This window comes from Hevea brasiliensis, chromosome 5 (assembly GCF_030052815.1).
Source record: "Hevea brasiliensis isolate MT/VB/25A 57/8 chromosome 5, ASM3005281v1, whole genome shotgun sequence".
In the NCBI taxonomy this organism is placed as follows: Eukaryota; Viridiplantae; Streptophyta; class Magnoliopsida; order Malpighiales; family Euphorbiaceae; genus Hevea; species Hevea brasiliensis.
Genome location: NC_079497.1, coordinates 41,528,979 through 41,543,005, shown reverse-complemented (window position 1 = coordinate 41,543,005; position 14,027 = coordinate 41,528,979).

Here is a 14,027-nt window from a genome sequence, read left to right as displayed (position 1 = left end):
TATTGAAATTCTTGCATACACATCAAGCATCACTTTTAACACTCACCAAACTTAACCTTCAAACCAATTCTGGTTGTACCACAACCTAAACATAATTTATAACATATTATAGGTCATCTTGGCAGCTTACAATTACATTCAATGTGCACCAACAAGTGCAGAATTTCTCTAACTCAATTTACAACAATTCAATCACCAATTCATGCCCATTTACATGTCCCACTTTACAGCACCATACATACACTCAAACTGTCATAACAACCAACACATTTCAACACCATTATTTCATAAACCAAGCATGAATTCCAGCATTCCTCAAGAGTTAACAAACTACCACAATGGTACATTTACATTCCATTAATTTCCAAGCTTTAAATTTCATTTCACATTTACATATACCAAGTATACATCACCCAAACAATTTCCTACACAATATACATTTAATCAATCATTTAATTCACCATTTACAAGCACAATTAAACTGCCTTCAAGGTGTTTCCATGGCTGCCAAAAGTACACATTCACATTCAACATCGAACCTCAAAATTTTCTTCATAAATCAAACACCCATAACATCCTTACAAACTTTAACAAAGCAAGGATGAAGGAAATGGACATATACCTCAAGTGGAGCTTGTCAAACCTCTTCAAATCTCTCCCTTTTTGCTCCCAAAATACTGCCCAAGCTGTGTACTCAAACTTTAATGAAGGAGACTTGAAGAAATTGTGGCTTGATCTTGAGTGGATGAAGCTCCACACATGGATGGCAATGGAGGTTTTGGGAGCTCTTCATCTACGGAAATGGAGATTTCTAAACTTGAAGATGATGCTTTAGTGGAGCAATCTGCCTACTTAATACATTTTAAATTCCTTAGTGGTCCACTCACATAAAATCAATCTTATTTTATGTTTAAAATGTATTAATTACCTAAATTGAACCCCATTTTTGCTATTTATTTTAGGTACCCCTAAATTAATTTTTTATTATATTTTTCAAGTGTAATATTATTTATTTTTAATGGACATTTAGGTCAAAAGACAATTCGGGATGTCAAATGACTACAATGCCCCTATTCGGGTTGTATTCCCGATTTTTCGGTAACACCGGGTTTTGTCCGTTTTTCGATTTCTCACTTTTCTTTGTACTAATTATTTAATTTTCATTTAATATTTCTAATGATATTTATACTTCAATAGGGGTCTATTTAAGTCCTAAAAATATTTTCGGGGTTCCCATGATCAAGGCTAGTCAACGGTCCACGCCGTGACTTCCAGTCTGATCACCCATCGCTAGGGTTCTCGGCTCGCTTAACTTGGTTGCATTTCTTTACTATTATTTTTCCTTTGTTTTTCTTGTATTTTCTTTTCTTGTATTTCATTATTTTATGTCTCCTCACTCATCTCGAAGTGTAGTTCTAGGCATCCTAGCTGTCCGGACAACAATGGTCACAGGAACAGTAGAACGCACTACAGAACTTAGGGGTGTTACAATTCTCCCCCCCTTAAAATAAATTTCGTCCACGAAATTTTACCCAATAGTCATCTTACAATAGTCATACGTTTATTTTTTTCCTTTTTATACGATCGAATAATCTTCTTTTCCTAAAATTTGTATAAGACTTTTAACAATCTAATACAACGTTTAATTTGTTTGTATATCACCAATCTTCTCTTACTATTGTCCTGTCTGATATTTCGATTCATGTTCCTTCTTGAATGACCCTTGAGGTCATGTTAGAATCATTTATCTAGTCATTGGTCCTCTGACCATTCTAGTCCATAGTCTTCCTCACATTCGTAACATTTCTTTGTTATATTTAAACCAATTATTCGATTTTTTTTTTTAATTTTCATAACTCTATTTATCTTTCAATATTCTATAACTTACTTCCTTTTGTACTGAACTATAACCTTTCGATATTCTAACCTTTGAGTTTTAGATTCCTAAGTAGGATTTTCAAACTTATTTCTAACAATTAAATTACATCACGGCATAACTATACCAAAAGCAGGATCATGGTTGGTAACTATTCTTATCTAGGTATACTATCGGGTAGTACGTAGCTCTACACAATAATCTCAAGTCAGTACTGTAATCTGCAGCTTACAGTATAAACATCAAGAACATTGCATAGTTACTACGATACATCCCAATAGATCAAACTTTCCTATCTTTTATCCTTTTCGAATTCACCGATATCTGAAACTTATTCTGATTACAATATCCATTAACAATTAACAACTGTAACATCTCTGCCTTCATCTAGAACAATTTTATTACAGCATCTTACTTTTAAGTCCTCTTGACTTAAATTAAGTAGGCTTGCAGTTTAGCTTTATAATTTATGGTGTGTTAGAAAATACTTTTCGCCGATAAACTCTTCCAAAACTAATTTCACTTATTATCACAATCCTTATCTTAAGGACTAATCACTAATGCATCAAAATTTATTCCCCTGTAAAGGAATAACAACAGAACATATAGTTCTAACTCTAACATAAAAGTATGCAGACCCTAGGTCAAACAATACATAAACGAAGAGTGCCATCCTTCTTTTTAACAAACAATCGGGCGCTCCCCATTGTGACACACTAGGGCGGATGAAGCCCTTTTCAAGTAGTTCTTGCAATTGTACCTTCAACTCCTTCAACTCTGCTGGTGCCATTCTGTATGGTTTTATGGAGATTGGATCCACACCAGGCATTATTAATTTCAAACTACACCTCTCTTTCCGGAGGTAATCACGGCAATTCATCAGAAACACGTGCGGAAAGTCATATCTTGTAGGGATGTCCTCAATCTTTGGACTCCCCACTTGGGTGTCTACCACATGTGCCAAGTATGCTTCACACCCCTTTCTGATCATTTTCTGGCTAGTGCAGCCGAAATAATGTTTGATGGCAATAGCTGCCTCTTCCCATGTATTACCACATCAGCATGCTTGAGGAGACCGAAAGTGACATCTTCACCTCTGATCAATTATGGCATGATGCCTAGCTAACTAATCCATGCCCAAGATGATATCATAATCTCTAAAGGGCATTTCAATGAAATCAGATAGAAAAGTGTGTCCTCGGATCACCAAAGGACAATCTCTATTCATTCTATTAACCCTGACCTCCTGTCCTAGCGGACTTGTTACTAGCACCTCAAAGTCCATTTTTGTACATGGAACAGCAATGCAATCAATGATGCTAGCACTCACATAAGAATGGGTAGAACCCAGATCAAATAACACAAACACATCTTGATTAAAAGTTGAGAAGGTACCAGCCACAACATCAGATGTCTCTGCCTCTTCCCTCTGTCTCATTGCATAGATTCTGACTGGAGCACTGTCTTGCTCTGAATGTTTCACTGTGCCTTGGCTTCCTGCTGGGCTACCTCTACCCCTGCCTCTACCTCTACTGGATGGTTGTGAACTTCTAGTGACAGGGCTCTGAACTGACCCTTCTACAGTAGTAGGAGGTGGTCCAACTCTGCGACTACTGGTGCAGTCCTTGGCAAAGTGTCCTGTGCCTCTACAGTTATAACAGGCTCCAATAGCCTTATAGCATATCCCACCATGATATCTTCCACAAGCTTCACATTGATGAGAAGGGTAGGAACTTCTAGTTGATCGACGACTGGACCTTGGTGGTCTCTGCCTTGATGATCCACCTCTGTTATATCCCTGAGCTCGGGGCTCCTCAATTTCTTTTCTCTTTCTCAAATTACTGCTTGAGCTCTAACCCATAGGTTTCTCCCTCTTCTCTATTTCATGTTGCCCTTGTGGGGTTGGAGTGCAGATTTGGGCTGAAAGATTATCAGCCATTTGTTGAAAGAAAGTGGCCATTTGCTGGGCCATTTGTGCAGTAATTTGTACCGGCAAAACTGGTACAGTCAGGCCTTCGACATTTTGTGGAACTGGGGCCTCAACTTGTTCTTCTGCCATCACAGACTGTTCTATTGTCTCATTCTTCTCTTCCATATCTTTTCACAAGATTTTCTATTCCTGTACAACCAACATAAGGAGATTCCTCTCCATTAGTTCATATTTATGATGTAAATGTACTATATGTATCAAACATTTGAGCAGTTGTAGTTACCGACAAAAAGATTTCAAATTCACAGTTCGAAATTCACTTTAAAACCATTGCTCTGATACCACAAAACATGTCACATCCTACTCCCCTGTAAGATGTAACATGATCCCGTAGTACACCTAATGAACTACCGTACTTCACCTACCGATAACCCATTAGATATACTACAAGGGATTTTAAAACAATTTTTGTGAAATTTAAATCATAGATTAAAATCTGGTGTTATAAAATTTTTCAAAATTTCGGCAAAGTGCCAGCTGTATTTTGAGAAAATAGTTATTCAATCCTGGAAAAGAAAATGCTCCCAATATGTTTTCTCAAATACAACTCCAATAAACTTTATTTCAATTCACAATTCAATTCTCAATAAACAATCAATTCATTTTCAAACTACTCTCATCATAAAGAAACATTTCATTGATTACAAGACTCAAAATTTATAATACAAAACTATTCAAGTAAATAAATTCTCAACTTTATATTTACAATGATTTACATTTAATTACATACCAACATATTTTACAAGAGTTTTTATACAACTGCTCAAATAATTTACATACATATTATTACATGCATACATCAAAACCTATGTACATGGGTATACCTATGATATACCTGGAGCTGATCTGAATATGTCTTCAAGAAACTTATTCACTGCTCTATGCTCTTTTACTGACGACATACAAAGCTATTGCTGAGTGGTGAACTCAGTGGTGCACAACTATAATTTAAAACATAGTACAATATACATTGACAAAATTTACAGTAAATAATTTAGAAATCTGAATACTCATCAAATTCCAAAACTCAAAATATTCATTGCCAATAATGTAAATCATTTGTATAAATGACTTTGATCACAAAATTCAATTTATCAAATCATAACTAACCATTTAAGTAATTTCAACAAAATCAATTATACATAAACCATAATTGAAATCACAATTCTTTACCATTTAAAAGCCATTCTGTATCTCAAAAATAATTATGTATCTCAAAAACCATGTTGTATCTTAAAAATCAATCTTTATCTCACTAACTATGCAAGACTAATCCGAAAGGGCCATCTTCGGGGTGATTCTAACTCCCTATGGTCGGGGAGGTCGAATTGGATTCTAACTCCCTATGGTCGGGGAGGTCGAATCATCGTGCACAGTACCATCACAATAATGAATCTTCCGGAAGGGCCATAACGATAAAATAAACTTAGATCTAACCTCAAATCAGAGGAAAATCTAAGCTTGTGCATGTACCATGGAAATCAAAACACAACTAACTCCATTGTCTTCTCAACAAATGAGAGAGATGGGTAATAACCTAGTCAAGCATCTATAGTGAGATATAAAACAATATCACAATCCTTTTAGTGAGCATAAATCACAATACAATTCGATTCAAAGTCAATTTCAATATCCAATAATTTTTATGCTCATCACAATTCAAATCATAAATTTACATTTTTCCATGAAAATTACCATCACAATTCAAAACATGTTCTATCACAATTTTCCAAAACATAATTATTCAATCCATAACAATGCTTAATACTTGTGGAAATACCATTTCACAAAGCTAAATTCATACATACTATAACAATTTCAATAATCATTGAATCAAATCCAATGCTTGTTAAACATAATACATAAGAAAAATATGTCATTTAATCATATGAGATATTCAAAACAAAATCAGTTAAAAACTAGCTGTGCACAAACCTCTGATAACTGTCTCTTGGTCTTAACTCAGTGTTTCCTTCCCTCTCCCTGAGTCTTTGCTAACTGAGAAACACAATTTGAAGTGTTTCAGTACTTAATTAAACTGTCTCTAACGATAATATTTGATAAATAATTCACTGAATGCTATTATTTGCTTAATCAACTTAATATATCGACCCTCGATGCGTTTTAGGTAATTTAGGTTTTAACGTTACTAATATGTTACATTCGATAGTCTTTTAGGGTTGGTACATGTTACCAAGTTCATTTCCGTGTATACTGCATTTTCTTGCAATTTGCTGGATTCCGGGATACTAGTTTGACCTAGCCGGACGACCTAGTTCCCTCAGTTTTCGGGTTTCGGTCAAAACTACAAACTTGTAGATCTATGTCTTATGGAACGCGGGGCAAAATTTCAGGTCATTCTGAGTTATGTAGACCAAGTTATGGTCATTTTACTATTGCTGGTCAAATTGCACCAAAATTGGTCATTTTAGGTCACCTTAGGTCATTTTAGGTTCGGCCAGTTTTTGGACCCGAACTTGTGCAAGCTGTTTGACTTGCTTATGGTCATTTCTGGGATTTTGTGTCTTCATAAGACTTGTAGATATGGGTCTTAACTATTCATGGTTAAAATTTCAGGTCAATTGGACCTGTTTTGAGTGAGTTATGGCCTAAACACTAACTGGTGCCCAAATGGTCAATTTTCAGGCCTTATTTGCACTTAATCCGGATTTGGTCATTTTTCAAGCTCCCTTGCAAGCAGAATTTTGGTATGTTTCCTTCATGAAAGTTGGCACATTTTGTGCCTAGTTTCACCTCCAATTGGTCTCATACCAATTGGAGTCACACACTTAAAGTTATAGGCCTAAAACTCAAACTGCCTTATTGAAATTCTTGCATACACATCAAGCATCACTTTTAACACTCACCAAACTTAACCTTCAAACCAATTCTGGTTGTACCACAACCTAAACATAATTTATAACATATTATAGGTCATCTTGGCAGCTTACAATTACATTCAATGTGCACCAACAAGTGCAGAATTTCTCCAACTCAATTTACAACAATTCAATCACCAATTCATGCCCATTTACATGTCCCACTTTACACCACCATACATACACTCAAAATGTGACACCCCTTACCCGTGTACAGTATACCCGAGTAAGTAATGCCACACGGTGTACCGGCACACTCTAATATTCCTCAACTAATTTAGACAATGCTTTTGCATATAATTTATGAAATACAATTTATTTAAACCATTTATCAAAAGTATTATTCATTTAAGGTTCCGAAAATTTTAAAGAAAATCCGGCGGAGTACCGGCTAAAAATGGAGAAAACCGTTCTTCGGAACCTGTTAAAAACACTTCCAATAAACAAAATCATTCATTCTCAACTTCAATATCATCACAAAACTCAATATCAAGATTTCAACAATTTTTCAGTTTCAGGTTTCAACAACCTTTTCATTTCTCAACATCCATTTCTCATATACAAGCAATAAATACATGCTCAAATCTTGCATTCATAGTCATAACTTTCATTATTTACATAAACATCAAAATATATTACATGAGTTCAAATACATATGAGAAAATACAAATCTGCTACAAAATATCAAAATGACAAAATGACACCTAGTGCCCTATCGATGCACTGCAGGTAGTGAGGTGACACGGACACTGAGCAGAATTGTCAGATAGACTCACCCAGTCTGTGGTCTACTGGGCTCACGATCGGGATCTCCAGTACCTACGCGTGGCAAAAAGCAGCTAAGCAATAATGCTTAGTGGTGCAATAATAAAATAACAAGAAATGACAGATATAAATATGTATTGTATGTACATGTTTTGTTTGTCATGTATTGGTATATCCATTCATTTATTTCTTCTACATTGCTCATTTTCATTCATTTGGTTGCCCAAGTAACCTACACTAGACGACTGGACTGGATAACGGGTAAGCGCCTTTGGGTACCTAGTACCTCGGGCGTCACACCATCGGTCACATATGCATCTCGGTGTGCAGCGAGCGGCTAACAAGTCAGTAAATGATATCAGGCACAAGGCCAAGTCTCAATGCAAAGTCAGAATGGCTAAAAGCCATGAAATCACAGAATGGCATTTTTTCCATGTGCAGTACTGCTAATGGAACCCTATTGGCATGCCAAACTATCCAAACCAATCTTGTTAGGTATACTAGGGCATTTGAAACTCTTAAATTCGTCAATTTGTGAATTTCAACTTTTATGGTGTTACTATTCATCATTGGTCAACAAAAATGTTGACTTTTAGCATAAAAATGTGTACATCAACTTTGGCACTCCCAACATACCACATTTGGTGTTTAAAACTTGTTGGCATTAAGTGTTTTTGCAATTTCAAAGTGTAACCCACACTAGCAGAAAATTTCAGTTTTGGTGCCCTAACTTCACTGTTCCATTGGACATTGTTACTGTTGGAATTTGAAGAAATGTAAAACATGAAAGTTGTTCCTTATTTTGTCTAGTTGAATTTCCTTTTTTGAATCACTCCATTTGGAGTTTTGTAGCTCCAGATATGGCTCAAAAACCCAAGCTGCCCGGATATGCAGTCTGCAGAATTTTACCATATCTACAGTGCATGAACAGTGACTTGAGTCACTTGGTTGACTGGGTTCTGGCCATAATTTGGGGTAGGTTCCTTCATGAAAGTTGTTTGTCTATGTCTTAACTTGTTGCTGTAAAACGTTCAGACCAATTGACCAAATATACAGTGACTTATGGCCAAATGAACAGTTACTGTTCATTTGGCAAATTCTGCAGAATTCAGTGCAGGGTATCCGGATTGGAGCTGGGTTTTGACCCTTTTGCTTTGGTCTTTTGGGCATGGTTTCTTCAGCAAAAATGTGCCATTATAAGCCTAGTTTCATGTCCAATTGGCCAAACTTCAATTGGACTAGCACAACCCAAGTTATGGCAGTGCAAAGGGACTGAAATTTCAGTCCCTATGCTGCTGTCCATAGGGCAGTTTATACTTTCACTTTACCATCCCATTTTTCAGTTCTAATTAGGGTCAACATACCTAAAATGGTCACTAATTGACCATTAAAAAGTCCTCTAACCATTTCCAAAGCTAAGTCACAATTTCACCTTTCCAAACCCTAATGTCCAAACCAATTACTCATACAAACTCAAAAAATTCAACTCCATTAAACTCCAATTCATATATATGCATTAATTGACATTAATATACCAACTTAATTGCAATTAAACCATCAAAACCCTAACCCTAACTTGGCTGCCACCATTCATACATACTCCTACATAAGTGTTTTATTCAATTTCTTAACAATTTCTTATTCACTTGAACTTCCTAACATGGAATAAAAAGAAAAATGTAAGAGTTAGCACTAACCTTTTTTTGAGCAGAATTTTCCCAAGCAATTCCTTCACTTTCTTGGCTTTTCTTGGTTGCCAAACACTTGTCCTTGATGTGGGTATAACTTTTTGTGAAGGAAGGATAAGGTTTTGAGGTGAGGAAGCTTAGGAAAATCAACCTTTAAAAGAAAAAAAATGGAGAGAAAGCTTCTTGATTTGGTATACGGGAATTGAAGAAGAAGAATTCAGTTTTTTCCTTTCAATTTTCTGCCCATTTGACTCATTTTAATTGGTTTATGGACATGTGTCACAATGTGATTGGGTGAGAGTGCTTAGTGACATAAGCATGAGGTCAAAATTGTAATTTTAATTCATTTTTTTTTCTTTTCTTTGCTACTCATTTTCAATTCAATTTTTAGCAATATTTATTCACATTTTAGATCATAATAATTATTTACTTAACTGGACAAGTCGGCCAAAAATCACCTCTGAAGGCGAAATGACCAAAATGCCCTCCGTTTGGCTTAACGAGTCAAAATTATGCATGGATTGAAAAAATTTTTCTAAGTATTTTCTTGGCATTCTAATGCCATGGGAACCTCAATGACCCTTCTCTGGAGTCCCAAAATTATTTTATAATTTTTCCCCCGTGTCTAGTGCTCCTAGTTGCGATAACAGCAACTTCCCTCCGGTTACCCATCGCTTGGGCACCGGCTCGTTTTGCTTGGTTGTATTTTATTTCTAAAATTTTTACTAAGTTTTTCTTATTAATATTTGAGTTAATTAGGGTTCCTGACTTTAGTTTAAATATTTTTCCGGACGTTCTAGCTGTCCGGACTGACACCGGTCACCGGAACAGTAGAATGTACGGAGTGGTTACCGGGAGGGTGTTACAACTCTTCCCCTCTAATTTAAATTTCATCCTCGAAATTTACACAGTCTAACAGTTGAGGGAACTGTTGCCTCTTCGTCTCTTCACTTTCCCATGTTTCCTCCTCGTTGTTGTGGTGCCTCCAAAGCACTTTCACGGTGGAATCTGCTTGTTCCTCAATTCTTTTACTTCAGAGCTAGGATCAGTAGAGGTTCTTCTTCATAGGTCAAATCCGTGTGTATTTCAATTTCTTCTCTTGAGATGAAATGTGAAGGGTATAAGCGGTATCTTCTGAGCATGGACACGTGGAACACATTGTGGATCCTGTCCAGCTCTGGTGGAAAAGCTAGCCTATAGGCCACTTTGGACCCACACTTTCAATGACTTCATATGGGCCAATGAACCTAGGGCTCAACTTACCTTTTCTTCCAAACCTCAACACTTTCTTCCATGGTGACACCTTGAGGAACACTTTGTCACCAACCACATATTCTATTTCTTTTCTCTTCAGGTCGGCATAAGATTTACATGCATGCGAGGCAACCTTCAAGTTGGCTTTGATTATTTTCACTTTTTCCTCGGCTGTTTCACAGTGCAGCCTACCATTTGTCTTCTCCCAATTCAGTCCAGCCTGCTGAGTTCTACATTTTCTCCCATACGATTACTTCATACGGGGCCATTTGAATACTAGCTTGGTAGCTATTGTTGTATGCAAATTACGCGATGGGAGGTATCTATCGACTTCCCTCAAACTCAATGACACAACTCCTCAGCATATCCTCAAGGACCTGACAAGTATTTCACGTTATTGTTATCATTTCAATTCAATATTTGTATTAATTTCATGGGTTTCAATTGTTTACCTGGATTACTCTTTCAGATTGCCCATCCGTCTGAGGATGGAAAGCTGTGCTGAAATGGAGTTGTGTACCCAAGGATTCATGCAATTTCTTCCAAAATCTCGATGTAAACCTTGGGTCTCGATCAGATATGATGGAAAGTGGGATTCCATGCAGTCTAACTATCTCACTGATATACAATTCTGCTAACCTCTCTAGTGAGTAGTCAGTCCTAAGCGGCGAGAAAGTGTGCTGACTTTGTCAATCTATCCACTATTACCCATGCTGCATCATGTTTCCTCTGGGTGAGAGGCAGACCACTCACAAAATCCATGGTGACCCGATCCCATTTCCATTCAGGTATGCGTATAGGCTGTAGCAAACCCGATGGAATTTGATGTTCTGCCTTGACTTGCTGACATGTCAAGCATCTAGTCACATAGTCAGCTATGTCTTTCTTCATACCAGGCCACCAATACTGAAGCTTCAGATCATGATACATCTTTGTACTTCCTGGGTGCATAGCATATACACTGGTGTGTGCCTCTTTTAGAATACTGGTCTTCAATTCCCCATCATCTAGTACACACAGTCTTCCTTTATAATACAGACACCCATCTGCCTTCACCTCATAGTCAGTTGCTTTTCCCTCTGAGATCTTGCTCATAATAGCCATTAGCTTCTCATCTGCCTTTTGCCCATCTAGTATCTGCTGTAGCAGGTTTGGCCTCACTTGCAACTCAGCCAAAATAGCTCCATCTCGAGCCAAAGATAGACGGGCATTCAAAGATCTCAGAGCTGTCATGGATTTTCTGCTCAAAGCATCAGCAACTACATTTGCCTTCCCAGGATGGTAATCAATTCCACAGTCTTAATCTTTCGGGAACTCAATCCATCGCCTCTGTCTAAGGTTGAGCTCCTTACAGGTTGGCAAGTATTTCGGGCTTTTGTGGTCGTGTAAATGTAGCACTTTTCACCATACAAGTAATGCCTCCATATCTTGATGCGAAGATAATTCTGCAAGCTCCAAATCATGGGTAGGGTAATTTTGTTCATGTGGCCTTAGGTATGCGGAAGCATAGGCAATCACTTTCCCCTCTTGCATCAACACACACCTAACCCATTATGAGAGGCATCACTATAGACCACAAAGTCCTTTCGACCTTTGGTGTGTGCTGCTGGTGCCTCTGTCAACATAGCCTTCAACTTCTCAAAACTAGTCTGACACTTGTCATTCCAGTCAAATCTGACATTCTTGTGTAACAACTTGGTCATTGGAGCAGCTATTAGGGAAAATTCCTTCACAAATCTCCTGTAATACCCAGCTAGCCCCAAAAAGCTTCTGACCTCAGTTGTATTTCTGGGAGGCTTCCATTCCATCATCGCTTCTATTTTCTTGGGATCCACCTAATCCCATCGGTGACACTATGTGTCCAAGGAATGCAATCTCATTCACCAAAATTCACACTTGGACAACTTAGCATCTGACTCCTTTTCATGAGGTTTGCGAACAATCTTCAAATGCTCATCATATTCTTCCCTGGTCTTGGAATACACCAAAATGTCATCAATAAAGACCACTACGAACCAATCTAAGTGTGGATGAAAGATACGGTTCATAAGGTCCATGAATGCCGCTGGTGCATTTGTTAAGCCAAAGGGCATCACCAGAAACTCATAATGCCCATACCGGGTCCTGAATGCAGTCTTGGGCACATCTACATCTTTTACCCTCAGCTGATGATACCCTGATCTGAGATCAATCTTAGAAAATACTCCTGCTCCCTTCAGCTGATCAAACAGATCATCAATTCTAGGCAACGGATATTTATTCTTTACTGTCACTTTATTCAACTGCCGATAATCAATACATAGCCTCAAAGTCCCATCCTTCTTCTTTACAAACAGCACTGGAGCTCCCCATGGTGACACACTGGGGCGTATGAACCCCTTATCCAGCAACTCTTGCAATTGAGTTTTCAACTCCCTCAATTCAGTGGGTGCCATCCTATAAGGAGCAATGGAAATGGGTGCTGTACCCGGCAGTGTCTCAATAGCAAATTCGACTTCCCTTTCTGGTGGCAAACCAGGTAATTCTTCAGGAAATACCTCTGGGAAGTCTCTCACTGTGGGTATGTCACTCAGGTTTGGCTTAGCCTGCCTAGTATCCACCACATGTGCTAGGTAGGCTTCACAGCCTTTTCTCATCATTCTTCTTGCAACTGTGGCTAAGATGACATTGGACAGGAAATCTGTCCTTTCACCCACAACTGTGATCTCATTACCCTCAGGGGTTTTCAAAGAAATTCTCTTCAATTTGCAATCAACTATTGCCTGATGACGTGACAACCAGTCCATTCCCAAGATCACGTCAAATTCATGGAAGGGTAACTCAATCAGATCTGCCAAAAATTCATACCCCTGAATCCTCAACGGGCAACCCTTGTACACTTTGTTCACTACCACACTGTGACCCAATGGATTAGTGACCAGAATGTCTTGGTCACTCTCCCCTACCAGTATCCCCCTTTCTACGGGTAGATTGATGCAGATGTATGAGTGAGTGGATCCTGGATCCACCAATGCATGCACAGGTGTAGTGTAGAGGAAGAACGTACCCCTGATGACATCCGGGGCATCTTACTCCTCCTGAGCTCTAATAGCATAAGCTCTTGCAGGTGGTCTGCTGTCAGGCCTCTCTGCTGGCTCAGATGTAGGCCTCTGTGATGGTCCTACAGCCTCAGACTTGCCAGATTTCCTACCCCTGCGTAGTGCGGAGCGGTGCATGCCTTGTGTTGGAGCATTTGTAGTAGTTCTGCGTGGGCGGTTTCTTAGCCGATGATCTGTTGACCCACACCTCAGCGAGGCACCGATTACTCTCAACACTCCCCCTTATGCCATTTCGGCGGTGTGGACAGGCGAGAAGATCTTGGCTGGTCCCTGAACCCCATCCACTGGAGAGCGCCACGATGGTGTGGGTGACCTCTCCTAGGGGTGAGCGTGGCTGGGCCCTGAGGTGACCACGGCCTGTGGCTGGGCTGAACTTTGTGCAGGAGGACCCTTGAACTTCTTCCCTGATGCAAGAGCTGAACTCGACTGACCCGGTCCCCTCTTCTGCTGTCTCTCTCTTCTAGTCCACTCACTAAT